General features: G+C 39.8%; 1 protein-coding gene across 6 annotated transcripts in view; it reads left to right on the top strand.

Moving 5' to 3' along the window:
* The first annotated feature begins 747 nt into the window (after positions 1 to 747).
* Positions 748 to 25,999, top strand: part of TAB3 (TGF-beta activated kinase 1 (MAP3K7) binding protein 3) — a 44,828-nt gene continuing 19,576 nt past the window's right edge. For 2 of the 6 annotated variants that reach the window (XM_040054924.2, XM_040054923.2), the window contains exon 1: positions 753 to 916. The gene's annotated coding sequence lies outside the window, so the exon portion shown is untranslated. Of the gene's footprint in view, positions 917 to 7,253; positions 7,274 to 25,999 lie in introns of those variants that run through there. The other 4 variants (XR_005699372.2, XM_058419272.1, XM_040054921.2 and 1 more) reach the window with 4 other exon arrangements.

The following is a 25,999-nucleotide window of genomic DNA, read 5'->3' as shown; positions in this document are numbered from 1 at the left end:
CAGCCCCAAGTCTGTCCTGCAAGCAGAGGGACACAAAAATATCACTTGGACTGGCACGGGATGATGACACATTCGGGAAGGAGCACGGCACACCAGCGTCTTTCTGCTCACAGCTATTCCGTGCTACGTAAGAACACGCACTGGAACAGACCGTCCAGAGAGGTGCAGGGAGTCCCCCTCGCTGGAAACATTCCAGCAGCCTCTGGACGCAATCCTGTGCCATGTACTCTGGGCTGGCCCTGCATGAGCAGAGAGGCTGGGCCAAACGATCCACTGTGGTCCAACCTGACACATTCTGTGAACTGTGCCGTAGCCACTGCGTCCACGCAACTTATCGCCGCTGTCAATATTCAGACAGTAACACCTTCGTTCCAGCCACTGCCGAACCACGCTCATGCTTCTCCAGAGGGGGGATCCGGGACGAAGGTCCCCAGCCACCTCTAGCGCGGCTCCGGGGAAGCTCCATTTAAAGGGGCTGAGTATCCCCCTCAGGGGCGGGGGGTAGGAGTGACAGCAGAGCACCCCCAGCCCGGAGCCCCTCACGCCGCCCTGGCCCCGCCCCTCGGGCCTGGCCCCGCCCCCGCCTCTTCCAAGTCTCGCGAGAGCCGTGCGGTCCGGCGCGCGCGGGCCGCGCCATGTCGGATGCCGTTGGGCGCAGCCGGGGCCCCGCCCCGCCCGGCGGCCCCAGCGCCCCGCACTGAGCCCGGAAGCGCTTCCCGGCCGCGCTCTGCCCCGGGACCCTGTCCCTGCTCCAGCCTCCGCTCCCCGCGCCCGCTGGGGCACGCGCCTCTCCCTCTCCCCTTCCTCAGGAGGAGCGGGGGGGCCCCCGCAGCGGGGCCCGGGGCAGAGCCGGGGGGCGGGAATGCAGCCGCCGGAGCCGCAGCCGCAGCCGGAGCCGAGCCCCCAGCGCAGCACGGTGAGGGCGGGCGATGGTCAGGGAGAGGTGCGGGGGGGGAATCTGCGGGCGGGCAGGGCCACCCCGCTACCGAGGGTCAGTGAGGGAGGCTCGGGTGACATCCCCCGCTCCCCCATGCCGCCGGGCTGTGGGTGTCCCCTCCTCCTCGCCTGGAAGCGGGCTATAGCCGTCCCGGGGACGCAGACGGGCTGCCCCGGGGAGCAGGAGCTGTCCTGCCCTGCGTGGGCCCGGGTGTGGTGACGGGAGGCGGCTCGTGTTGATCCTGGCTCCTGTTTTGCTGCCGCACTCCCACGCACCGAGCAGGGAAAACTTTGGTCTTTGTTTTTGGAACCCTTTGCGGAGTGAGGCGGGCGGACTGCCCGGGGATCCCGTGCGGGTGTTCCCTCAGCACAGGCTGTGGTGTCTGGTGGGCCACTGATGCTGCTCTCGGTGCGTAAAAATAAATAAATTAATTAAAAGCAAATGGATTCACAGGTAAATGCTGGCACTGCCCCTTGGACGTGACTGCAGCGCGATGCTGCTGCTGTGCCTTGGCTCTAGAAATAGAAGGCCCCCAAAGGTAGCGAGGCCTTGGCTATGCTCTGTCCAGAATCTTGGCTTCAGGTCGGGTTTGAGATCTTATCGACTGCTTGTATTAGCTCTGAGGAAGATGAAACTCGAGTTTCATTTTAGTTTTTTAACGTAAGTGTACATGGTGGATGGATGCAGCTCTTATTTATGCTGTTCAGTGTTAGTGTAGGACTGTGCAGTCGCTGTGATTTTCCCCTTGTTCAAACATAACTTGTAACATGATATTTGCCGTTGTTTCCCTGGCTTCGGCAAGGAGAAAACAAGGAGAGAAAAGGCAATTGCTTAGATGGCTTGAGAATATCTACTTCGGGGTTTGGTAGAGATTCCCTGTGTCCCAAAAGTATGGAATGGGTCAGATATACCACACTTGGAAAGTGATGGATAAACTTAAAGTAAGACACTGTTCAGGTAAACATGCATAAAACTATCATGGAAGGTCTTAATGCTAAAAAGTTTGAAGATGCTATTCTTCAATTCTAAATAAATATTGAGAGTGGTAGGTCAACCTTTCCAGTTGATGTGTCAATATGTATTTGTTATTTTTAGTGCTGGTGTTTACTGTGACAAAATTGAGTAGTATTTCTTTATGGGCTTATGTTCTGTAGCAGGTCCACCTGATCACTAATGTTACTGGAGGACTTAGTATAACAGAACTCTTAAAATTTACAGGTAAAGGTTGTGTGATCAAAGGCCAGTCACTGTTCTGGTAACTTTAATTTTGTTTTCTAGATCTGTGAGAAAAGCAATGCTTTCTTCTGCCCTTCCTTAAGTATATTTACAGTTAACATGTTACATGTAAAAAAGAAGAAATGTTAAATTCATTTCCTCTTTGTAGAGAGAGAGGAACAGCATTCTTAAAAATAAAGTATTTCACAACATTTGTTAAAGCTTGCACTTTGTCCTGCCTTGTGAATAGTGTCTGTTGACTGCAGCAATCTGAAGAGTGCTGTAACAACCTGTATTAAGGTATACATAGACTGTCTCAGTTTGTCCATGAAATTACCAACATACCGAATTTTGCATACACTAATAAGTAATAAATTCAGCATTTAAGCCTGCCTTTAATCTTGAATCTTTTGGTTTAAACACAGGTGTGATAAGTGTGATGTATTCTTATTATGAAATTATACTTTTATGATGTATTTTTTTCATCTTGCGTCATAACCTTTACAGATAATGATTGCAGGTAAATATAATGAGCGTATTGTGAGATCTGTGTCCATTCTTGCTTCCTAAATCTCATTGAGGGTCCTTTTTCTTTCCATGACTTTTCCTCTTGAGGAAGACTAGATTAGTTGAATAGGTATTGTGAAAACATAACTAACTGGCTTTCAGCTGTCTTTGGTGATGTCTGTGCTGGTATCTCTCTGTTGAGTTGCAGAGTAAAAGGTAATCCTAGTGGAAAAAGACTCCTTTGAAGTCATCCAGGAGAATACATTGATGTGCTTCTTTGGGTTGTCTGGCAGTAATTCTCCTCTGTCCCCTCTCAAGAATTATATAGGGCTTAAATGAAGTTTTTGTTTGTACTGGTCTGTAGAGGCTTTCTCCTTACTTGAAACCTGTGATGGTTCATTTTGTATGTATTTGTCAACAGCATAAGTAGCCTCAAAGTATGACCTGCAAAAGTATCCTTGGTTAGGGCAAGAGTTCCATGGGTATGTACTGCAGTACATATTAAATAGGAAACCCAAGATGTTTTATTGAATTCTTTTTCAAAGCGCTTTGTCTTAAACTGGGATAATTTTCAAATCTCTACTTTCACAGCCTCTGTTTCAGCAAAATCACCAACACAAGCAAAAGCCTTTGATTTACTTTTTTGACACCAAAGGTATCTTAGTGATGATGGAGTCATTGAGTAAATGATTAAATCTGGTAAATTTTGGGTAATGTCAAGTCTATCGTGTGTGCTTAGTCATCCAACTCAACTGTGCTGTGACACACTGTGCTCTGGGATCATCTGTGCTGCTGCTGTTCCCACTGCTGTGAGCTGGAGTAGGTGTGGTGCCTGTGTGCGCACACATAAGTGTGAGTGAGGTGTAGCAAAGGTGTTTGCAGTGGAAGTTACTTTTTTTTTAATGTGGTATGGTTAAAAGGCAGATGACAAATGGAGTGTGAAACTGAGACAGTTCATACAAAGCCTGAAACATTGCCATAGCTTTTGGACTACTTTTGATTGCAAGGTACATGGTAGAAATATCTGTAACTTGTGGTTTTTCAGTATCTTTTCCTGTCCCTGTTACTGTCTTTACTCAAACAGAAAAATAAAGCTGAACTGAAAAATTTTGGGGCTACCTAGTGCAGTAAACTGATATTAGAGATTTACTTTCAAACCTATTGCAAAGTTTTCTATTATTATTATTTTTTTTTTCCCCAAGCTGGAACTCTTCTATATAATACAAATTTTCTCTAGGCTTATTTCTCTATGGGCATAGTAGACTAAAATACTGTCCAAAGGGCAATATTGACTGTCTTGTTTTAGTGAGAGATTGAGAACTCTTTTGCAGAAGTTGAATATGTGGTGGTGTCCTGGTGCCAGTTCTCACCTGTAAAGCTCTCCCCATAAATGGAAAGATGAGTATTGAAATACTTGTTTAGACTCGTGTGTGCAAATGTTGAAGGTGTTGGTTGAAAGCACTGCTAGAATAGGTTCTTGTAGTCTGCCAAACCTTAAAGTGTCAGTCAAAGTTGTCCTTTGAAAGGCTTTCAAACTGTGTGCTTGTAATACTTAGGCAAAATGCTCTCTCCAGCTCCAAGCAGTGATAGTGTAGGTGGTTCTATGGTACTGAATATCCATGCTGGGCGTCTCCTGTTCTGTGCGAGGAGGGTGGTTGGTCAGCACCTTCTGTGCTGTGTCAGTCAGTGTTTAAGAGGTGGCACTGTGGTACTGGTATCCAGGAGACTCGTGCACAACTTTCAGAAAAAACATCCCTGAGGTGTTTTCATTGACTTGAGAAGCTGAAATACATGTCACAAAATTCTGTATATAATAAGCTGAGACAATGCCACCGTATTGCTGATACAGTTCAGGTTGTGCAGTGAGTTTGGAATTTTTCTTGTTCTTTTTTTCTTTTTGAAGATCAATTATACCAGATAGATCACAATGTCTATCTCAGCTTAACATCAGAGTGGAAGGAATATTTCAATATTCCTACACCCTGTTGATACTGTGTTGAATGTTTCTCCCTTTTCAAGTGTTGTTTTAAAATAGCCAGCATGGCACTACAGTCTAAAAATGAAAAATGCCGTCTCTGTTGAGGTTATATACAGCTTTTATTTTTAAGAAGCATTAGTTCTGCAGTTCCTGGTGGGCTTTGTTTTATTAAGGGCCTGAATGCAAAGTAGTGGTATTTTAAAAGCATTGAATTACCAGGTTTTGTCCTGATTTGACTCTATTATAAGGAAAATTACTGCTCTTTTCAGAGAGTTGTTTAAAGCAGGGGGCTTTGTAAGCAAATTGCAAAGTCACAAAGAGAGAGAGAGGTCATTCTTCTCTGCTAGTGTTGAGCAGTCTGGCTGTCACAGCTCAAGCACAGATGTTTTCATACCTGCATGTGGGCTTCCTGGTGGATTATTAGGAGTGTTTTCTGGAAAACACTTTTCAGCAGATTCTGTTCAATCAGTCTTGTTCCACACTCATAATAAAATACTTTATTTGAAATGGAATTGCATATCCACTAAAGTGTACATTAATTTGAAAAGTGGGTCAATTTCTGTGGAATCATGGTTGATCTAGGGACAAATGGAGAGTTTTTAGGAAAAAAAAAAAAAAAACAACAAACCAAACTGTTACTATCAGTATTTGTCTTGGGTGTTGTGGCAGGAAAAAACTTGTGCTGTTTAATAAACTGCATTCAGTATTGACTGTTTCTTACCAGATTTAGTAAAAAAACCCAGAGCAGTGCTGGTATTTTAATCTTGTTGCAGCTTTAAGCTTAAGCATTTTTCCTTTCCTTGGTTGTATTCTGAGGTGATTTGCCCCCCAAGTCTCATCTGTTTGAACAACTCTTCCTGGTTTACGTTGTCACTGCTGTGTTAGAAAATGGCTGGCAAAAAGGCTTGGTTTGTTCTATGTATGTTTTTTGTCACATTGGTATAAATCTCAAGTGTAATTCTTTGTCTCCAGTTGTGAGTTTGTATACTTTGGCTTCATTCAAGATGGGCATTTTTTCTTAGCATTTGAAAGAATTGCAGATCTGTTTCGTTCTTTCATGTTGGACATAGGATCAATAATAGTTTATGAATTGGAAATGGTTGGTCTTTGTTGGTTTGTTTTTTTTTTTAACCTAGATGTGCAAGTTATGAAAGAAATACAGAACTTGGCTTTCATGTGGATGTCCTTGAAGATCAGCTTGCAGAAATAATAAGTCAGGTGCTAGGCTGTTGCAGAGCATTGCATTAAAGTGTATCTGCCTTTTTTTCTTGACATTCTTATGTTTATCTTGAAGGAATAGTAATTCTCACTGTAATCCTGCATTAATGTTGGATCAGAAATGATGTGTCTAGATGAGACAAAGTGTTAATTTGGTACAATTTCTCTGTTGCTTCATATTTGCTCAAAAAATACGAATAGGCTCAATTTCTACTAGCAAGCACTGCATCAAATATCTTCTCACTGTTGATTTGAATATGTTAAAAACTTTTAAGTTATTTTCTTGATATTCTGCTGAAAAGTCACTTTATGTTCTTTCCTGGTAAAAATCAACTTTTAGCTGCTGAGTGATCGGGACGTTTGCAAATGTGATCAGTAATTGCTGAGTAAGTGTTTTAGCTGAATTTGGAACACTTACATGAGATTATATTTTAAAACTTTTTTCAGTCCTTTTGTACCTTAGTATGGATTTTTTTCAACTCATTAGTAAGTTTCAAATGGACAGCACAGGGGAACAGCTATTTTAATCTTTTATCTATGCTTTCTTTCCTGCTGTTTGGGCAGCATCATGGAAATGTGGTTATAAAAGTTTGCATGCTGTCCCAACTTCATGAGCATCAATGTTTTATACAGGTCTTTCACAACAAATCTCATTTTGGACGGAATGATTCATGCATTGTGGGTAAGAACTTTTTGAATAATTGCTCAGGAGTATGTTTGCAGTTTTGTACTTTTTCCTGCTCTTACACTGAAGCTGTTACTCTTTGATGTGTACTGGTTTCAGTAGCAGGCAGTGACAGTGAGAATTATCCCTGTTCACATCCAACTTCCTTCTATGTTGGTTTGAGTTCATTGGCATTTTCTGCAACAAACAATTATTAATTACTGTTTTCTTGGAATATCCAGTTTAAATGAAGAGAGGTCAGACAGGAAAGAGAGAGTACCGCATCTGTTGCAGCTGAATTAAGTTCATAAATGGTAGAATGTAGATTTTCTTAAATGAAATCTGCCTCTTTGCTCTTGAAGCCCAGCCTCTAGATGTTGTAAATGCTTCTTTTGCTTTAAAGAAAGTTCCAAGTCAAGTAAATGTTCTACCTGCCAATCCTTTTCAAGATTTGAGAGTTGAGGTAAATGAGGCTGAAGGCAGCCTTAGGCCTGTGAGAGACCTGAGTAAGATCAGCTATTTTGGTCTGTCTTTAGAAATTATGATCTACTGTATTAAAAAAAAAAAAAAAAAAAAAAAAAAAAAAAAAAAAAAAAATCACACAAGTGTTGAAATAAAGTTTCTTCATCTAGGAGTAAAGGGTCTGTAAGAGGGAAATGGCTTCTGTAGAGGACAACTTGAAGTTTTCCAGAGAGAAGAAAGAATTCTCTCAGCAACTCTGTACAGCAGGTCTTGATGGTCTTAGTTTCATCAGGTGAGTGACATCTTTCTGTAGTACCGTGGACACTGAGGCATCTTCAGTGATCTCAGTAGTTGTTACTCATGGAGGCAACTAGTACCAACAACACAGACGTTTCTGGTACTGTGATACACAGTACTTCTATTTCTGGAGGAACACCCAGTCACTTGAAAGCTGCTTTTCCTTAACTGAGACATTTTTCTGTAAAAGTTGTAGCAAAAATTTATGACACTTCTCCTAAGAGCATATGTTATCCAAGATGTGATCAGGGCATGGAGGCTTGTGCTGTTTGGTTTTTATCTGTACCGTTCAGTTCTTGGGTTTTGATTTCAGAAATCCCAGTGCAGTTTGTTCTCATGTCCATCTGTTATTGAGAGGTTGAAACACAGTGGTGGTGAACTAGTGTCTCCAGTCTGATGGAGGATTCCTGTCCTGGAAACACAGAGGAGATGGAAGAAGAGCTCCTGCTTCTCTTACCTCTTAAGAAATCCATATATTCTGAGAGATTCTGCTCTTGCTCTCCTGGTGGTTGGATGAGGTGGAGAAAATTTCTTATTGCCAGTCCTGGGCTCAGTGAAGCTGTGGTCACTGTGGTCTTGCAGTTCATGAACTTGATGGCTCAGAGAACTAGCTAAGGGGGATTGGTGTTGGGGTGCTGGCAGAAAGGATCAAAAGAAATTTGACTCTCTTCTGTGAGTTGAGTTTTAGAAAGACCCCCACAAAAGCAAGCAGTCCTTATGAGCTTTCCCCCCACCCACTGAATCCTGTTAAAATTGATAACATAGACCATTGTTTTGTTCAGCTTCCTGTAAAGAAGTTTCAAGAATGAGATTCTAAATGTTTCTTGTTTTTTGGAAGTTTTGAAAGGTAAGGCTTTTGTGAGCTATAGAAGAGGAAAAAAAAAAAAAGCAAAGGTTTAAGTGTTAGAATTTCTGTGATTCAGGTGAGGAGAAAGTAGTTGTGACATTGACATTTTGGTATGTTTTGTTTTTATGTTTTGATTATGTGCTAGAGCACAGATTGCAGAAAGAACAGATGTTTCTGTTGTGTCCTTGTGACAGTAGCAAGTTTCTGCTTTGGGGCTACTCTGAATAGCTTCTCTTGAGCATAAGCCTTGGATTACTCTATCCACTTGACAATTCATGAAATATTTGAGTTTAAGCTTTGCCAGTAGTCTTACTTAGTCAGCCTTGGAGTACTACAGATAACTTGAATTACTTCCTAAGTGCTGCTTTCTGAACTTTTTTGCCACTGTTGTTTGTAGTGCCATCAGTAAAAATGGTTGACTGCCACATGCTTATGTAAGCTGCACTCATTTTTTAAGTGAAACTATTTATGCACAGTCTGTTTAGTCTGTTCAGAAAATGAACAGACTAAACTTAATACTCATACTTAAGGGGAATGCATTTAGACTTGCTTAGGGCTTTCTTTTGTCTGCTTTTCTTAGTTTGGTTTCATTTTTTTCACTATAGTTGGTTTTATGGGGGATGAGAGGGATGTTTGTTTTCTTTTCCCAGTAAGTGTATGGTAGACTTACACTTGTAGGGCAAGTTATTTCTGTGTGTAATAGAATTTATGAGTTATGTAAGCACGTTACATAATCATAAATAATCTTAATTTTTGTTAAACTATAATAAAAGTCAAGCAAGGAGAAAAACTTGATGTTTGGGGTTATTTGTTCAGTACTACTAATGATCCCATATTCTGTACTGTGAGCATCTTAGTTGTTTGGTTGCCTCATAGCATGTACAGTGTGGCAGAATACCACTAGAAGATGATCTAGTAGGCAAACACTCTAGCAAAAATTTGGTTTTCTTTTTTTAATATTCAGAAAGTATTTTGGGGATGATTTGAATAATGCATTCTTAAAAAGCAGTTAAATAGCTGTATTGCATTTGTAGTAAGCAGTATTTAATTTGGGTTCCTTTAATGGTTAATGATTTTACTAGCTATGAAAAATGACTGCTTAAACATTAAATGAGTTTGCTGAGGTGCAAACCTCAAAGTTGAAATATAATATGTTTTTATTATACGTGTATTCAAGTACATCAAATTTGTGTTTTATTAAATACTCAAAGACGAGTAACTTCTGAGTGTATTACTGAGATTGTAAGTATTTCTGTGGAATAACTTTTCAGGAGGGATCTGTGAGGATTGTAAACTTATCTTTAGATGTGTGTTTTAACTCTTATATGATACTGGATTAAACTCATCAGTTCTATGTATCTCAAAATGCTAATATTTTTCATTCACAATATTAGTATTTTGTATACTTTGCCCTGGTTTTTGGTTTATTTTCTATGTTCTGTGATTCGTAGTCCCTGAAATTCATAACTAATCTGGTTTGATTGCTTTGTTTTTAGTGTGGTCAAGGCTAAGAACTTTTTCCAGTCCTTCCAAATAAAAAAGAAGATGAAAATTGAGGAAGGTAGGTTTTTACCAAGTTGAGAACAATCAGCGTTTCTCCAAGGTTTAGGTTTCTGGATTGCTTGAATATAGATCATCTGGATTTCAAGGAGATGCTGAGTTTTCTATCATTTAATGTGGAAAATTAGAGCTCTAGAAATGTTACATGTTTTACTTCAGTATCTAAATCACTGGGTAAAGTGTGACCAATCAGATACATCGTTTGCAACCAGAACTGTTGGTTTCATGGTTCCTTGCAACTTTGAGGTTCCTGTAACGGGAAAACTGCTAAGCGGAATCAAAGAGTTAAGCCTCAGACTGTGACTTGGACTGCTTTCTTAAGGAGAAAGTCTAATTTCTAATAAGTTTTTGTGCCTTACCTGAAGGGAGAGTCTGCTCTGAGGTCTTCATGGTCAGATCTGATCCTGCCACTTGGGTCTAACACTTCTTTCTCTCTCACCCTGGCTGTCTGCTTCTGTCTCAAAGTTTTGTGTCTGTCTAGGACGCAAGATATTTTGGGGGTCTGAGGGGAATCAGGGAGCTGATCCAGTTTGGGTGAATAAATAAAGTGATTTTAAGTCAAAGTTTAGCTTTAGTGATGTCCACGTTGCCATTTGGTCTTTACATTTGTGGTGGTGTGTTGGGACCAGCAAGCATTGAAAGGAAAGGAGAAGCAAATTCTTCCTTCAGAATTATTGTGTTTTTACTGGTTCCAAGTGATTATGAAACAGATGATACTTCCTTTTGTGACAATTTCTCTTGTGGAAGCACCCAGAGTATGTGCTTTTGGAGAGCATTTTATGATGATAAATACTTCCCTTGACAAAGATTCCCCCACCTCCACCCCAGCTTATTTATTGAAGTTAAAGGGGTTTTGTGCCTAATACTCACTTGTTTAAATTTTTTGATGTTTTTGCGGAGTTCAACAGCCATATCAAAATCACCTCTCTTTTGCTGGGATTGCTGTTTCCTTGGTGTTTTGAGTTGTGACACTGTATGCTGGACAAAAAAAAAAAAAAAAGATGGATTTGGATGTTCAGTATTGCTTTTCCCTTGTAACTGTATTTTTGTGTCTCTGCATAGAAGGGAATTAGATTGCAGCCCTATGCTCCCAGTTAAAGTTTGTAGGAAGCTTGGTATTTGAGCATAGTGTGTTTGTAATTTTTGGTGTGGTTTTTTTTTCCTTCTGTTAATTATTTTGCACTTTTGAGGTTTTAGAATTGTTTGTTTGTTTGGGGGTTTTTTGTTGTCTTTGTTCTAGAAGTAACATTCAACAGCATCTTATTCAGCAGTTCTAATATTCCTGAATTCAGTGCTAAATTGTCTTTCTACTGACTCCCAGAGCAGTCTAGGATACATTTGTTACATAGTCTTTGTTCGATGTTTGTTTTATGCTATTAATTTAAAAACTGCTTTTAAAATATGAAATACATTTGGCAGTTCCATTTTATTTAAGCAAAAGCAGTTGTATGAAAAAGTTTGTAAATTAGGAGCACATACTTTTGATTTCTAGTAGTGAGATTTCCTTTAAATATTTGGCTATTATTTAAAAATAATAATTTGAATTTTAAAAGTTGCTTTTTGTAATAAAATATGCAGATTGAGAATTTTTAATAGAATTTTTACCATGCTTATATAATTCTTTCATGATGTCATTGGAAGTTTACATAGTGAATAATAAGTAGAAAGTCAATACTACAATGTTTGAACCTGTGGCTTAATTGTGCGCCTGTTTGGTGGGGCTTTTTATGCATAGTTTTTATTTATTCTGGACTTGATTCAGCTGAATTGAGCATGTATAACTACAGAAGGAATGTCTTTACCCTTACACATACTTGGAAATGTGTTGTTATAAAGGCAATTTCTCATTAGGCTGTTTTGTCTATGGACTGTGCACAGTTCATTAAGTTTTCAAATATGTAGAAAATCGCTCTTCTCATCAAAGTGAATGGTTAGGTGTGGAAATCTGACAAACAATCAAAGAAATAGAGATTGTATATTTGAAGAAGCATGTACAGAGTTGATGTGCATTGTCTTCTGAAAGTATTTAAATTTGAGTGAAATTTACTTTCAATCCATATGAAAATTAGACAAAATATGTAATAAGGTACTTGAGTAAAGAGTAACTGCATAGGTTAAACTGTGTAGACAGTAATGGAGAATTAGTGGGTGTTGAGTATCCAAAGTCTTGTGTATTCTCTGACTGGAACCCAGTAACCCTTGGCAGAAGGTGGCTAAAACAGAGAATCAGTAAGGTTGGATGAAATGGTATTATAATGTAAATACGGTAACTAGGCGCTGATGCAGTGTCCGTCCTCGCGCTTGCCAGCGCGGCCACAGGCCAGCTCAGTTTATGCACTGCAGCAACGTGGATGGGTCGGGGCAGCAAGTCGGGCGAGCCGCCTCCTCCCCGTGGGTTCGCAATTCCCCCACACCGGCGACAAGCGGATCGATGGAGAACGCAACCGCGGCGGCCGAAGAAAGGGCGACTCCTCTAGGCAGGGTATAACGGTGTTTATTGCAGGGAGTGGGAGCACGGAGCTTGGCACTCTCTGACCCCCTGCCCAGAAGAGCCCCGGGAGCAGGCGTGCACGAGCTTAAAAACAGGGGAGGGGACCGGGGTGGCGACAGCCGGTCAGCCAATTACAATAACGAGGGGTATAACTGGGGGTATAAACCTAATAACTGGGGGCCAACCAAAAAACGAAGAGAGGGGATTGCCAGGGCCCCAGCCTATCACTCGACCCCCTCCCTGGAGCTTTCTAGAATCCAGGGAAGGGTCCTGGGGTGACAGACAGGGCGCCCAAGGGGAGAGAGAGGAGATTGACAATTAGGTATAAAAGGGGGAAGAGATGACTGACATATAACGGACTTTCTCTAACTCCGGGCAGACAGGTTACAACCAATACTAAAAACAGGGGCGTACAAGGAACAAACCATTACAGAAAACTCAATATAAATTACATTAAATAGATAAAACAAACGCACACCACCACAACTAGGGGTTCTTCTGATTGTAGTTCTCAGGTAAATATTGTTTTTTTAAAAAAGATTTCATCATTTTTCAGCCAATTGAGCCCCCAAACTTTAAACAGTACTGGGTTTGGCTCACCATAATGGAAAACTTGTGGTGTGAAATAGTCGTTAAAATAAGCATCAAATTTTTTTGTATTGTCTGGGTTTTTTAAAACATTAATTACCTTTGCTTTTTTAAAGCTGATGCTGAATCAAAGAATAGGCTTCTCAGAGGTATCTAATTACTTAATTTGCATATTTCTCCAGCAGTTGGAAGGAACAGAGAATCTACATATGATTTATAGTCAAACTTAACAGGTTTGTTATGTTATTGCTCAGCTCATGTGGCCATTCACGTACTGAACACGTAGCATTGCTTTCCACCCTGTGGGGGAGGAATGACACAGAATAGAATAAGGCTTGTGCTTAAACAGCACTAAAAATGTCAAAGGTTTTCACCTCCTTCCTTCTCTCCCCTCTCCTTTAAAAGCAGAGAGAACCCAAAGCTTACACTTGAGTCTGGGTTGTGTAAATGTTTAGAGCCGAGTTTGTTTGCAGTAATGTTGTGAGAATTCTGAAGGAGTCATTGGGCTGTTTGGTGAAGCAGAGGGTGTGACTACTTGTGCTATGATTTTGGAATCAAGACATCAGATTACAATGTTATTTTAATATGTTTTTACTTTCAACTTGGTTGTTTGGTTTTTTTTTTAAATTCAGAAATGTCCAAATTTCTCCCTTTGTGCTCCTTTGTCTGGGACAGGAATTATGTGTCACTGGCCTCAGGGGCATACTCTGGTGGCAGTTGTGCTTGGTTGGCCACAGGGGAGACAGCAACTTATTTTAAACTTTAGATTTTTCTACTCTCTAACCTCCTGTTGTATATAAGACTTCATTGGATTTGTGGGAAGATATGACCTTGATTTTTTTCCTTCTTTTTTCCCCTCTGTGCTTTCTGTACATGATGCCCCTCTAAGACTCGAGGGAGTTAAATAAGAAGAGTGGTTTGAAAAGGTTGAAGTTCTTAGTTACTGTTTGAAGAGCTGGACGTGTTTCACATGGTTGCTTTCTACAAACCATATGGACACTCCCACTTCTTAACAGTAAAGAAACTGGGAGATTCATTGAAGAACTAAATACCACATCTCTTCCTTTGCTGCAGTATCTAAGCAAAGGAAACCACTGTGACATATCAGGTTAAAGAAAGGCTTCTGTGTTCTTGTAGTGCATCTGAGACACTTGAATTGTTGGGTGGGTGTCAGTTCCAATCTTCTGTTCTGGCGGAGGTGAAGAGCCCTGAGCATGGCACAAATACCAGAGCAAACTCAGTGCAGTGTAGAGAATGTTTCAGCAGTTCTTTGGCTATTGCTTTACTGAGTTACCCACAAAAATCCATAAATCCTTTAAAACAAAGGAGGACATGAGTTTTTGAGACTGTACCTACCGTGAGCTGCTGGCCAGCATCTTTTTGTTTTTCAGAAGTGTGATAATCCAAACCTCTTTAAGAGTAGAATGAGTAACTATTTTAGGTTGAAGCTGCCTTTGAGCCCTAGTGGTTTTTTCTTCTTCTTCTAAAGCAGGATTATGAGGATAGCTTCCTAAAAGGGAAATGAAATCAGTGCAGTTTATCCTTCCAACCTTAATGGAGTACAGTAAGGCAGATCAGTGTGTAAATGATTTGGCTTTAGAGAGATACTGATTGCTTAAAGTGATTAACTTGCATGTGTAATTTCCAGTTGGAAGGATATTTGTCCTGTAGAATAAAAATATGGTGTTGTAAAAATACCTTGAAATTATACCTTTGAAATTGTGAATAGGGACTTTTGGATGAAATGCTTTGAAAAGTCCAATACTACTTATTTCTGAAAGTTCCAGAAAGTGTGCCTTGTCTCATATTCAGATTTCTACCTTTTTTTTTTCAGTATCTCTACCTGATGAAAGTGACATTTACTGTAACTTCACCATCAGCCAGCCATGCAATGTCAGCTGTGGAAAGACTGCCTAGTAGTCAAGGGCCTCTTTCCCTCTAGTTTGTATACCACAAGGCTGGTTCTGTAAAGCTACAGGGTTCTTCAACATGTTCTTGCTGTAGCTTGCAGTCACAGACTCTGGGAAAGAGCATCCAGCCCTATCATCACAAAATTGGTCTTTCTGTGCTGAGCTGTATGTAAAAAGTTACACATGCTCCAGCTAGGAATTGTGTTAATCTCATCACTTGGATTTGAAATTTTCTGGCCTGGTGTCAGACCAAAAAAATAAACAAATGTTATGACTGATGACCTGAATACTGCCAACCTGCCTTTGCAGGCAGTGTCATTGAGTTGAGTAACTAAGGTGTCCATACTACAAACACAGATTTGCTTAACTTACTGTAGTCATGGCTTAGAGCCTTGGAGAGCAAGCTGATGTGTGGGTTTTAGGAGGAGTTTGTGCTTTTATGTAATTATAGCTAACCTACAAGTGATTATAATTCATTAATCTTCCAAATTTATTTTAGAAAAATAAGAAAACTAGAATAAATGTTAGAAAAAAAAAAGTTTAAAATTGTTCCCAGAGTATACAGAAGAGCATGGAAGTTATTTGACAGTATGGAGACTGCTGCATTATTAGAATAGAATATTCTAGCTATAAGTATTGTTTTTTCAAATTTACAGACTTTGAATATTACATTCAGTTAGGAACAGAAGAATTTACTGAGTAGCTATTAGATTTTTAATTTGGGAGAAGCAATAAATACAAGAAATATAAATAATGAAAATATATTAACAAACCCACCCACACACACAAGTCTAGTGAAAAGGTGTCACTGCTCATGGCAGTGGGTTTAGATTTAGGTAGTCTTTAAAATCCAACCCAACCCATTCTGTGACCCTAAGCAGAAATTAATTTTGTTCATGGAAAGGTTTAGTGTGGGTGGCTGCAATTTTCCTGCTGTTACCTGTAGGTTCTCAGGTGTTAAACCCACCTGGTTTGGAGCTCTCTCTAGGAAGAGGATACTCTAAAGCTTTTATCAAGTAAAGATGCTGGATACTCTTCAAGGCCTTTGAAGCTGTACAAGAATTTTGGCAGGAACGCATCAGTGCATTTTAGGACTAACCATTGTACTCACATTCTAGTCTTTCCATTATCTCCTTTGGCTTATCCCATTTCTGGCCCAAGATGATGGAACAAGTGAATCTGAAATGATACGGAGAGTTCCTTACAGAGATTTGCTGTTCAAGCAACTCCACAGACAGGACAGCTACAGCTTTATCTGAGTGTTGATTGTTTAAACATTACCTTACATACCAGTGCTTCTTCCTGCAACAGATGTAACATGTGGAAAGCTTATGGAAAGAGGGGAAACTCACAGCTTCCTTTTCACCAGACTTTGTTGTTGTTGTTGTTATTGCATTAGTATTTTTTAATAGAGACTGCTAAAGTCAGTAGAGAAAGAAAACATTTCAGAATGTCAGTATTGTGTAGTGTCTAAGGCACATGTCCATCTGGGGCTAAGATGAGATAAAATAATGTTAATAGAAGATAATTGTGGTCTCATGTTGCAGAAACAACAATCTAATTTTAAGGCATTCTTCCCTCTCTGCCCCTAAAAGCAAAAGGAAAAAAAAAAAAAAAAGGATGTAAAAAGCATAATCTAGGTTGTCTATGACATCTGTATATATACATATGTAGTTCATGCACACAGATATCTGTATGTATTTATGTTGTTGGCAGATAATTTTTTACTTTAAGGTGCCTTCTGCTTTGCTCAAGGATATTGGGTGCAGCAGTTCTCCGACTATGGCAAATGGTCAAGAACCTATACAGGTGTGGTCATGGATAATCTCAATGTGTCAATACAGTATATTGCAATAAACATAAATAACATTAATATAACATGATGTGTAACCTCTTAATGTGACTGTCTTGCAACACTCCCATGAGCAGTGATTCGTGCTGAGACATGTCAGAAGATACCACAGAATCAGCAAGGTCCATGTTAGATTTTCTTATGTTAACAAATTCTTCTGGAATGATGGAAAGGACAGGCACGCTGCATAGCTTGTTCATCATATATTATAGCAGTTATTCATGTCAAAGAAATTTACAGTCTGGCCACCAAAGTTAATGCAAAACTTCAAAAATGGAAGTAGATGTTTTCTGCTGTAGTGAGTATGGTTCATTTTTTTCTGTATTGTTGTTCTGTATTGGCTCCTGTCTGTTCCTTGGGGTTTTTTTTCTCTATCAGCTTTCTCCCTTTTTGTTTCTTACTTTTTGTTCCTGTTTATATGTGCTTGTCTGCTTCCCTCCTCAGTTTCATGTGTGAAGAGGCATATCCTCCATCAACTTGTGTTTGTTGGGAATCCTGAAAGGTGGCTCTGTCATCCCCTCACTCCACTTTCCCAATCTAGGGTTTTTCTTCTAGTTTCAGATGGCCAAAGTGAGGAGAGGTTGGAGGTCATCACGGCGGAGAGTGTTGCATGTTATGCTTCTCAGTATCATTTTCTCCTTTCTCATCCGGCCATATTGGATGTAGAAATGTAGGGAATAAAGTGTGCAGGCAGTCTGCAATTGATGTTGCTTTTTGCAGAATTGTCACTTATATGAGCTGCTAATAAACTTACACAGGTCACTTAACTTGAAACTAGTAGTAATTACCGTCGCTGCAGGAAAAGGGATACTTCTACTTTATGGTGTAAATATACTTTGTGATCATTTTCTCAGGGATGCAGAAAAATGTGTATGTTTAAGACAAGATGTGTTACAGAAATTGTCTGCATCCTGTAAAGCTTTTCCATATGTGCAGTTATCAACAAAGTAGAAAGCTCTGATTCAGTGTATGGAATATAGAGTATTTTCAAGGTTTGTCATAGAAAAACTGGTCAGAGACTTAACAGAGAAACCGCAGTGGTCTGTTTATTTTAAACAGTTGTTTGCAACACTACTATGGCAAACCACCGCAGAAGTCCTACAGATATTTCAGAAGCAGGAAACCTGATGTTTAAACAGTTGATTTAGAACTTTTGTGCTCTTCTTTCTGTCTTGATAATTGCTTAATTCTAATACTTCAAGTTTTAATTCAAATAGATGAAATTTTCTTTGGTAGCCTAAGTGGTTAGATTTTATTTTTCAAATTTTATGTTATTATAACTCATCCTGTTGCTGATTCACAGCATGATTGGCTAAGTGAATTTAAATTTTGTAGTTATTGCATAGCTTCAGCTCTGAGAGGATTTTTTTGTAAAATTGTTTTCTGAGCCACCCAAGTAAAAAACTGGTTGAAAATTCAGGTATTGTAGCCCTCAGTGTATGAAGTGCAGTGGTGTGCCTTTTATAGAAGTATGTGCAGGCTCAGACAATCAGCATGATTGTGTTGCTTTTACTCTGCAAATGGAACCTCTTTCAGATTTATTGATAGCAATTTGTTTAGTGAAGTCATTTTTAATAGGGAGAAGCCCAAGGTGAAGTGAAAAGGTAAAGAAAAGTGAGGAACACATTTACACTAATTTTGTGACTAGCCATTGAAATGCAGCAGCTGATTTATAAGTGTAGGTAACACTGAAATTTTACGAGTTCAGTGTGAGTAATCCAAATTCGGTGGGTTGTTTGTTTGTTTTTTAAATTATGACTTCTGTATTGAGACTTTTTTCAACTTGTGGCTTTAGTGAATTCTTACTGATCTGAACTACTGCAAAAGTACTTGCAGTGTTTCATTTTGTAGAATGGTCTTGTGGCCAGACTCGTGTTTTGACTGTTGTGTATATATATTAGGAACAAAGCCCGTTACGAATGTTTTTCAGATGAATTCAGTACGTAGCAATGAATTTGTCATGTAGCAGTAGGAGTTTATGCTGAGAATCACCTTCTGTAGGAGCTATCAGACTTCTCAGGCTGAAACAATACTGAATTCCTGTTGTGCTGGTCAAGATTCTGACTGGTACTCTGCAGATAACTCACTGTCCGTAGCAATATTTGGAGACATTTCTTCTTTGAGAAAGTGCTAATCTGAAATTTTGAGAAGGAAGCTCGTTTCTCAAACTGTGTATGAAACGATAGTCCAGTACTTTCACACTTTGGTAGCTCAGTTTCTCTCTTGTATAGACCTCAACTTCTAGTAGTTGCTAATCATGGAAATAGGGATAGCAGAGTGTACTTAAAAATGAAGAAAAAGCTGGAGTTTATGATCCATGGAGTTACAGTAGACCTTCTTCAATGCTTCATAGTATATACTCAGATTCACATTTTCTTGTATCCTTTCTGGCTTATTTTGATTTCCAAAATAGGATATCACTACCAAAAACTTCTTACATCATCATAAAACTGCTTTTATCAGGGCCAACACAGAAGTTGATGAATTAGGAATTCTGACAGTGTACTGTTCCCTGCAGGATTTTTCTCAGCCACAGCCTAATTTCACAAATGTTCGATCAGAAATCATAGATCATATGTCCTTGTAAGAAAGGCAGTCCATTGTTCTCCTAGCTTTGGGTACAGTTGTGATTCTTGTGATACCTCAGGATTATCTGTGAGCTGTACAAACTCACTTGCATTTGCAACTTGTAGTTGTGCCTCATGTTCTGCAGAGCCCTTCTGGAAGCTGGCATTTGTGGCACAGTAGCATCATTCCTGAACTATTTCCCTGCCTTGGAAACTTTCTCTTTTGTAACTTTGCTCTGTAGTTAGAGAACCATCAGTTCCTTCAAAGTAGTTACTACTATATGATGTGGCCTCTCAGTGTGCAAGAGACTTAGAGGAAGGATTAGGAGAGACTTCTTACCAAGGTCTGTCATGACAGGATGAGGGGCAGTGATTTCAAATGGAGAGACAGTAGGTTTAGATTGGACATAAGGAATTTCTGATGAGGGTGCTGAGACACTGGAACAGTCTGCTCAGACAAGTGGTGACCCATTGTTAGCAGTGTTCTGGGTCATGCTGGACAGGGCTTTGAGCAACCTGGTCTAATGCCCTCTCAGCTGGGCTTTGGAAATGGAACTTTGATGGTCTCATCCCAACCAGGCCGTGCTGTGACTTACTCAGTAGAGGAATTACTGGCCAAGAACCTCTTAGCTACTTGCTAAAAGGAGTATTTGTTCCTCCATTGTTCCAGTTAAGTGGTCTTCTCATTATCATCCGGTTTTTTACTGTTTCCTGGTGTAATGTAGGTATTAAAAGTAAATTCTACTTTGTGGAGGTTTGACTTGTATATGGGATAGGGATGAGTTTAACTCCTTTTGCTTCCAAAGCAATGGAATAGATAATGTCTCTATATAAATGTTTAGTTTGAAAAGACAGGTTTTAAATCCCTCATTGCAAGGACATTGAGTTGCTGGAGCATGTCCAGAGAAAAGCAGTGGAGATGGTGAAAGGTCTGCAACACAATTCTCTTAGGGAGCAACTGTGGGAGCCAGGTTTAGCCTGGAGAGAATGAAACCTCAGGGTTGCTCGCTTCACCTGCCTGTAAGGAGGTTGTAGCCAGGTGGGATTCTGTCTCTTCTTCTCCCAGATAAGTAGAGGTAGAACAAAGGGAGCTGGCCTCAAGTTGTGCCAGGGGAAGTTCAGGTTGGATATCAGGAAAAATTTCTTTGCTGAAAGAATGGTTAAACATGGGAACAGGCTACCCAGGGAAGGGTGGAGTCACCATCCCTGGAAGTGTTCAGAAAATGAATAGACTTGGTGATATGGATAGTGGGCATAGTGGTATTCAGTCCGAGGTTGCACTTCATGGTGGAAGTCTTTTCCAGCCTTAATGATTCTGTGATGTAGATGGAAAACAGTAAATGAGTTACAATAAACACTAGTTCATTTCGATGTTGATGGCTCATAAGGATGCAGAGTGTAATTAAAGGGAGGAAAGCAGCGCAAATACTAGAGCACACAAAAACACATGCTTAAGTGGGAATAGTGGTTGCTAATGATTTTTTGATTTTTTTGTGACAGCCTGTGTAATTAACATGCTTGTGTGCTGGATTAAACCTTTTTATGCTTGTGTCATGTTTGTAGGCAGTGTCACTGTTCTGCCGGAAATGGGTTTCCTCTGTCCAGGTTTCTGTTACCTTAGAGTTTTTGTATTGCTTTTGTGTGATAAAGACACACCACACTGTATCGAAATACTAACCATTTAGAGTCTGTGGAAAGAGTTTCAAACGTGGATAAAACTGATCACTGCTAAAGTTTAAGCTATTGGGAAAAAAACAAAGAAAAACAACAAAACAAACAAATCAAAAACCAAACAAATAAAAAAACCCCACAAAAACCTAAAATGAGTGAATGATTTTGTTGCTCCACACTCCCTTTTCATCTGAGATCATAGTATTCCAATCATGCTGACTTTAATGATTTACATTCCATTTCAGTACTCTGAGCTGTTCTAGGCCGTCACATGACACATCTGGGTAACTGTTGTATGGATAAACGGGCAGGGATATGGAATTGTCAGGAGAGCTTGTGTAACTTTACCATAAGAGATCAATTGGTCAACAGTGATAGCTTGTCAGCTTTATTTTTAGTTTCATTCTGCTGTATACCTCCTTTTTTGCTTCACATTGCCTTTCAACCATCCATGGGGTTTGTGAATCTCTTGATCTTTTACACAAGTGAATGGCTGTTCATCAGAAGACAACTTGCCAGACCATGAAGCTATGGTTTTACTGACATAGCCAGTCATTCAGAGCAGTGGCAGCATCATGCTGAGCTCAGCTTTAAATGTTGACTGCTTTAATTTTGCTTTGTTGTACTTTATAAGTCTGTCTGAACTGACAAAATGTCTTTCAAGTTCTGTTGTGTCTTTCCTGCTGTGTGAAGCAACAGTCCCAAAGCTGTGGGATGTGTCACCCTGTAAATGAAGAAAAGTTCTATTAAAAAATAGGCATTCTGATTTCTGAGTTGGGAAAGTTGTGCCTAGCTATATATAATCCTAAAATTTATTTTTGCTGGACAGTTGCAGGAAAAATAATCCTTGGGTTTTCTCATGTATCATGTTTATACGGTGAGTGTGTGACTGAAGATGGTCGTGAGGAAAAAAAATTGCTCTTGGCACTGTTACAACACTTTTGTTTCTTGTATTTTTGAGATTTTAAGGACTTCCAGCTAGCAAGTCTTTGTGAGGGTGTCACATTACCATAAAATAATTTGCCTGCCTTTTCTGCAAGAGCAATCCAACATTCTAGCTGGATTGTTGTGGTTGATAGTTGTGGGATGAATTAATTGGTTTTGCTTTTTTGAATGGTTAAATAAACGCAAACTTAGTGTACAACTCTGTATTTCTTTTCAGTATCGGAATTAATAGATTGTGATTTTTTTAATTACAGCCAATGTAATTTTCTACTGCAGGCCAGCACCTTTGAATTTAAGGTAACAGTAGTTCTGGAGGCTGTTCAAGGATTAGAGTTGGGATTACATGATTGCATCTGCAGCCAGGTCATATGCTGGGCATGTTTACAAGGCTATAACTGATGCCTATTAAATAATAGGTATGTGTGGGATGGGATATTACAAACCACATTTTTGCATAGTTAATCCTTTTTGTGAAGCAACTAAGTTTGAATTTTTGTCTTCAGATGTTGTGTTTCTATACAAGCTGATTTGCAGCAATGTTGCTCTTCAACAGCTTTTCTGCTGTGTGTTTGCAGTCACTGTAGGAAGTCCCACAACAATTAAACACCTTAACACGTACTTGAGTATTGAAATACAGAAGTGGAATTGGGATGTGATGATGCAGTAATGGCTGAAATAATTTATTTGTTAAAATTACAGTAGTAGCTAAAACCCCAAAGATACTAATACTCAGTCTAACAAAGTGCTTTCTAAATATGTTGTCCGAGCTTGTTAGTCTCTTGTCTTCTCATGTGTGACTCTTGGCAAGCAGTATATGGACAGTATCTTGGCCTTTGGAAACATTTAACCAATGCCTCAGCGGAGATGTAGGGAGTGTAATCATTCTGGTGGTAAGGAGCTGCTGCCTGTAATCAGTTGTTTGTCATAGTTTTCAGAAGGAGTTTCTGTAGAGGATGATGTTAGTATTCCTTGCACAGTAAGCAAGTGATGGGGAGTTTGAAGCGCGGTTTCAGTTCTGACCTGGTATCTGGTGGTAGCTTCAGGGCTCAGCTGACAGGCAGCTTTCTGGCAGTGTCACAGCATGGTCTCTGTCTAACTGCAGTATTGACAGCACTTGGTAAAATACCCATCCTGATTTAGTGTTGTTTATACAAGAAGAGCTTTTCCTTTTGTTACAAATCTTCAGGTGAAAGTGTCTTCTTGTTATGGCTTTAACAGATCAGATGACTGAGGTGTGCTGAAAAGAGGGAGGTGGTGTGGTGTTCTTGGTCCTGTATCCCTTTCCCCTTTTTACATTTTCATCTTTCTTTACACAATGGTGTGATGTTGAGTATGCATTGTGCAGAGAAAGCTTGTTAAACTAGTAAAAAGTGCTTGGTTTGGTTTTTAAATAGTTTTAACAGGTCGAGTTTGTGCAGCTGAGTTGACTAAAGGTGTGAAGAATGGTGGCGAAAGCTGTTCAGTTTTTGTGAGTTGTAACTACCAAGGAGACTGCAAGGGTGGTGAAGGGTCTGGAGGAGCAGCTGAGGGCACTAGGCTTGCTTAGCCTGGAGCAGACTGAGGGGAGACCTCACTGTAGTTACATTCTCCTCATGAGGGGAAGAGGAGGGGCAGGCAGTGATCTCTCTGTGACCAGTGACAGGACTGGAGGGAATGGCCTGAAGTGAGTCAGGGGAGGTTTAGGTTCGGGATCGAGGAAGGGTTTTTCGCCGTGAGAGTGGCCGGGTACTCTGAAGCAGGCTCCCTCGAGAACTGGTCACAGCACCAAGCCTGATAAAGTTCAAGGAGTGTTTGGACAGCCGTCTCAGGCATGGTACAATTCTTGGGACTGTCCTGTGCCGACAAGGTGCTGGACTTTGATATTCCTTGTGGGTTGCTTCTGACTCTAGTATATTTATGATTCTGTAAACTGATATTTTATTACTATGTTCTGCCTCTTGATTATTTCCTCTTTCACTTCAATGCCCAACTATTATTGTAAAACTCTTAACAATTAAATTGAAATGATTAAGGCCTAAGAAACTGTCTTCCAGGTAGCCTGTTTTCTGGAAATTCACTCAGGAATTACTTAATTGTTCTGTACATAGTAATTGTACTGTGATCATCAGTACATAAATTATACATTTTTTGATAGTATTTATTGACATAATTAGTATTTACTGACATAATTTAGTTTCAACTGGATCTTATTCCTGGTGATTTAAGTGTCTTCATTTTAATTGATTTAGTGCTTCAAAAATGACAGTAGCAGAATAGATTTCCTTTTTTACGTGTTTGAACAGACTTTGAGAGGATCAAGACTGTAGTAGTTCTGCTTTTTTATTTATTCTTTCAGAAAAGAGGCATCGGTTGATTGATGGAACTGTTGGTTGTTTTCTTAACTTGTGATATACAGAAATGGCTTAAGGAAAATATTAAATGTAAAGATACTGTTTTCATGGACATATCATTTGGGCATGTAAAAGGTGTGAAAAAACAAATTATTTTATTTCTTTAGGACTTGAGTCATGGTTTGGATAACTCCTGGGATTCACTGAGTGGCTCCCGAGGCCTGGTCTGTGTGTTAACACAGCAGGACCAATTCTGTTTCAGTATGCTGAGGTTTTGCCATTAGAGCTGCCATGTATTTAGCACTGTTAATTTATTCCATCCTCATGAGGTACTTTTCTTCTAGAGTTTGGGTACCCTCAACTCCTTCCTGCTAGCTACAGATGAAGCATCTTGTTTTCATTTTGATTTTGGGTTGGTGTTTGATGCATTGAACTTTCAGTAATTACGAGGCTGGTCATGTAAGGCGCCTCAGTGTGTCCCTTAGCCTGTGAATGCTGTGGAAGAAAGTCTTTGAAGGATTGCTTTCCTAGTGTGTTGTGGCTCAGCAGGAGTTCTTGTCTAAGCATCTCAGCTGTGTAGCCTTTGCTGTAAGCCCTTAGCTCTCTGAATAACTCACTTCTCTGCCTACCATGTGCTGTGGAGCAACATGGGAAGTGGGTATTGTATTCCAGCCAGTTTGTGCCTGCTTAGAGTGGAAAATGTGCAGTCAGTTGTAGTCAGGTCAAGTAGAATAAACTGAACAAACTGCTGGACAATAGGTAGGACAAAAGACTGGGCTTGTACATAATGACAGTAGTAAAATTTGTGGTTATTGGCTTGGGGAGGGGGGGGGCGGCGTGGGAAACACCAACAAATTTCCACAGTAGCTTAGCTATGTAATCCAAGGACTTCAGAATGTGTGTTTGTTTGTGATTCCCAACAGTTATTTTGGGTTTCTTATAGACTTTTTAAGGCTATTTGTGTAATTGTAAAGGCTGGAAGCTTCAACTCCTCAAAATAAAAATGGAACTTTGTTACCCATTGTGTTTAGAAGTCTGATAAAATTCATAGTTGTCCAGTTACTTTATTATACCTCTACTGACCACGCATATTTGAGAAATGTAAAAAACCCCACTTCTATTATTTTAAAACTGTAGTAGAAAAACATTGAATGTATTGATAATGGATCTTCAGTCCACGTGTTAGATTTAGACAGTCACCCATGTTACATTTAAACTTTTATTTGAAGAGAGAAGTGATGCAAAGGTTGTTGCCTGTGCAGTTGAAATTCTTACAGTTATTAACTTCTGTTTCAGATACCATCATTTGTTATTCTGCAGAGGTTTTAACTGCAATTTATTCTGGTAGGGTATTCCTTCATTACTGCGTCTCAGTCTTTGCCTCCTAGGATAAGAAGAGTGATCTAGAAACACATTGAGCTTAATTGCTGTCAGGTTTCTTTTGAGTATTCTTGTGATGCTCTGCCTTTCAGAGTATGATGTTTGTTCATCATTTTTTAAAAAATTAGTTGATAAAAGATCCCCTGTTGTAACTGTAGGAATAGGAATTTTCTGGTGCAAGCTGGTGGAAGCTCCACTTCCTTTAAGAAGCAGTGCAGTGGACAGAAATGAATTATGACTTACCATATAAGTTTATTGCAGTATTTCTTAAGTCACAGCAAGATAATTCACATATCTCACTGTTCTTTAGACTTGTTGCATTTATCTTGAAAAAGCATGTGATGTGGCAGGTGTCACACTGGGTACTAGAATGTGTGAGATGGGACAGAGAGGACCCTTTCTGTTGAGCTAACAAATAAAAAGCTGACTGGAATACCTGTGCCGCATGCTGCCCACAGCTGCGCCAAGGTCAGGATAAGCATGATTTAAACTTGGGACTTTGGGTAGCTAATACATTATTAAACACCAGCTCTGCTGGTATCTGATTTTCGTTTCCTTTTGGAACACAGCAGTGCATTTT

The sequence above is a fragment of the Hirundo rustica genome, chromosome 2 (genome assembly GCF_015227805.2).
Source record: "Hirundo rustica isolate bHirRus1 chromosome 2, bHirRus1.pri.v3, whole genome shotgun sequence".
Classification (NCBI taxonomy): domain Eukaryota; kingdom Metazoa; phylum Chordata; class Aves; order Passeriformes; family Hirundinidae; genus Hirundo; species Hirundo rustica.
Note: the sequence above shows the minus strand (reverse complement) of the source record. Positions and strands in the feature narration are given on the sequence as shown.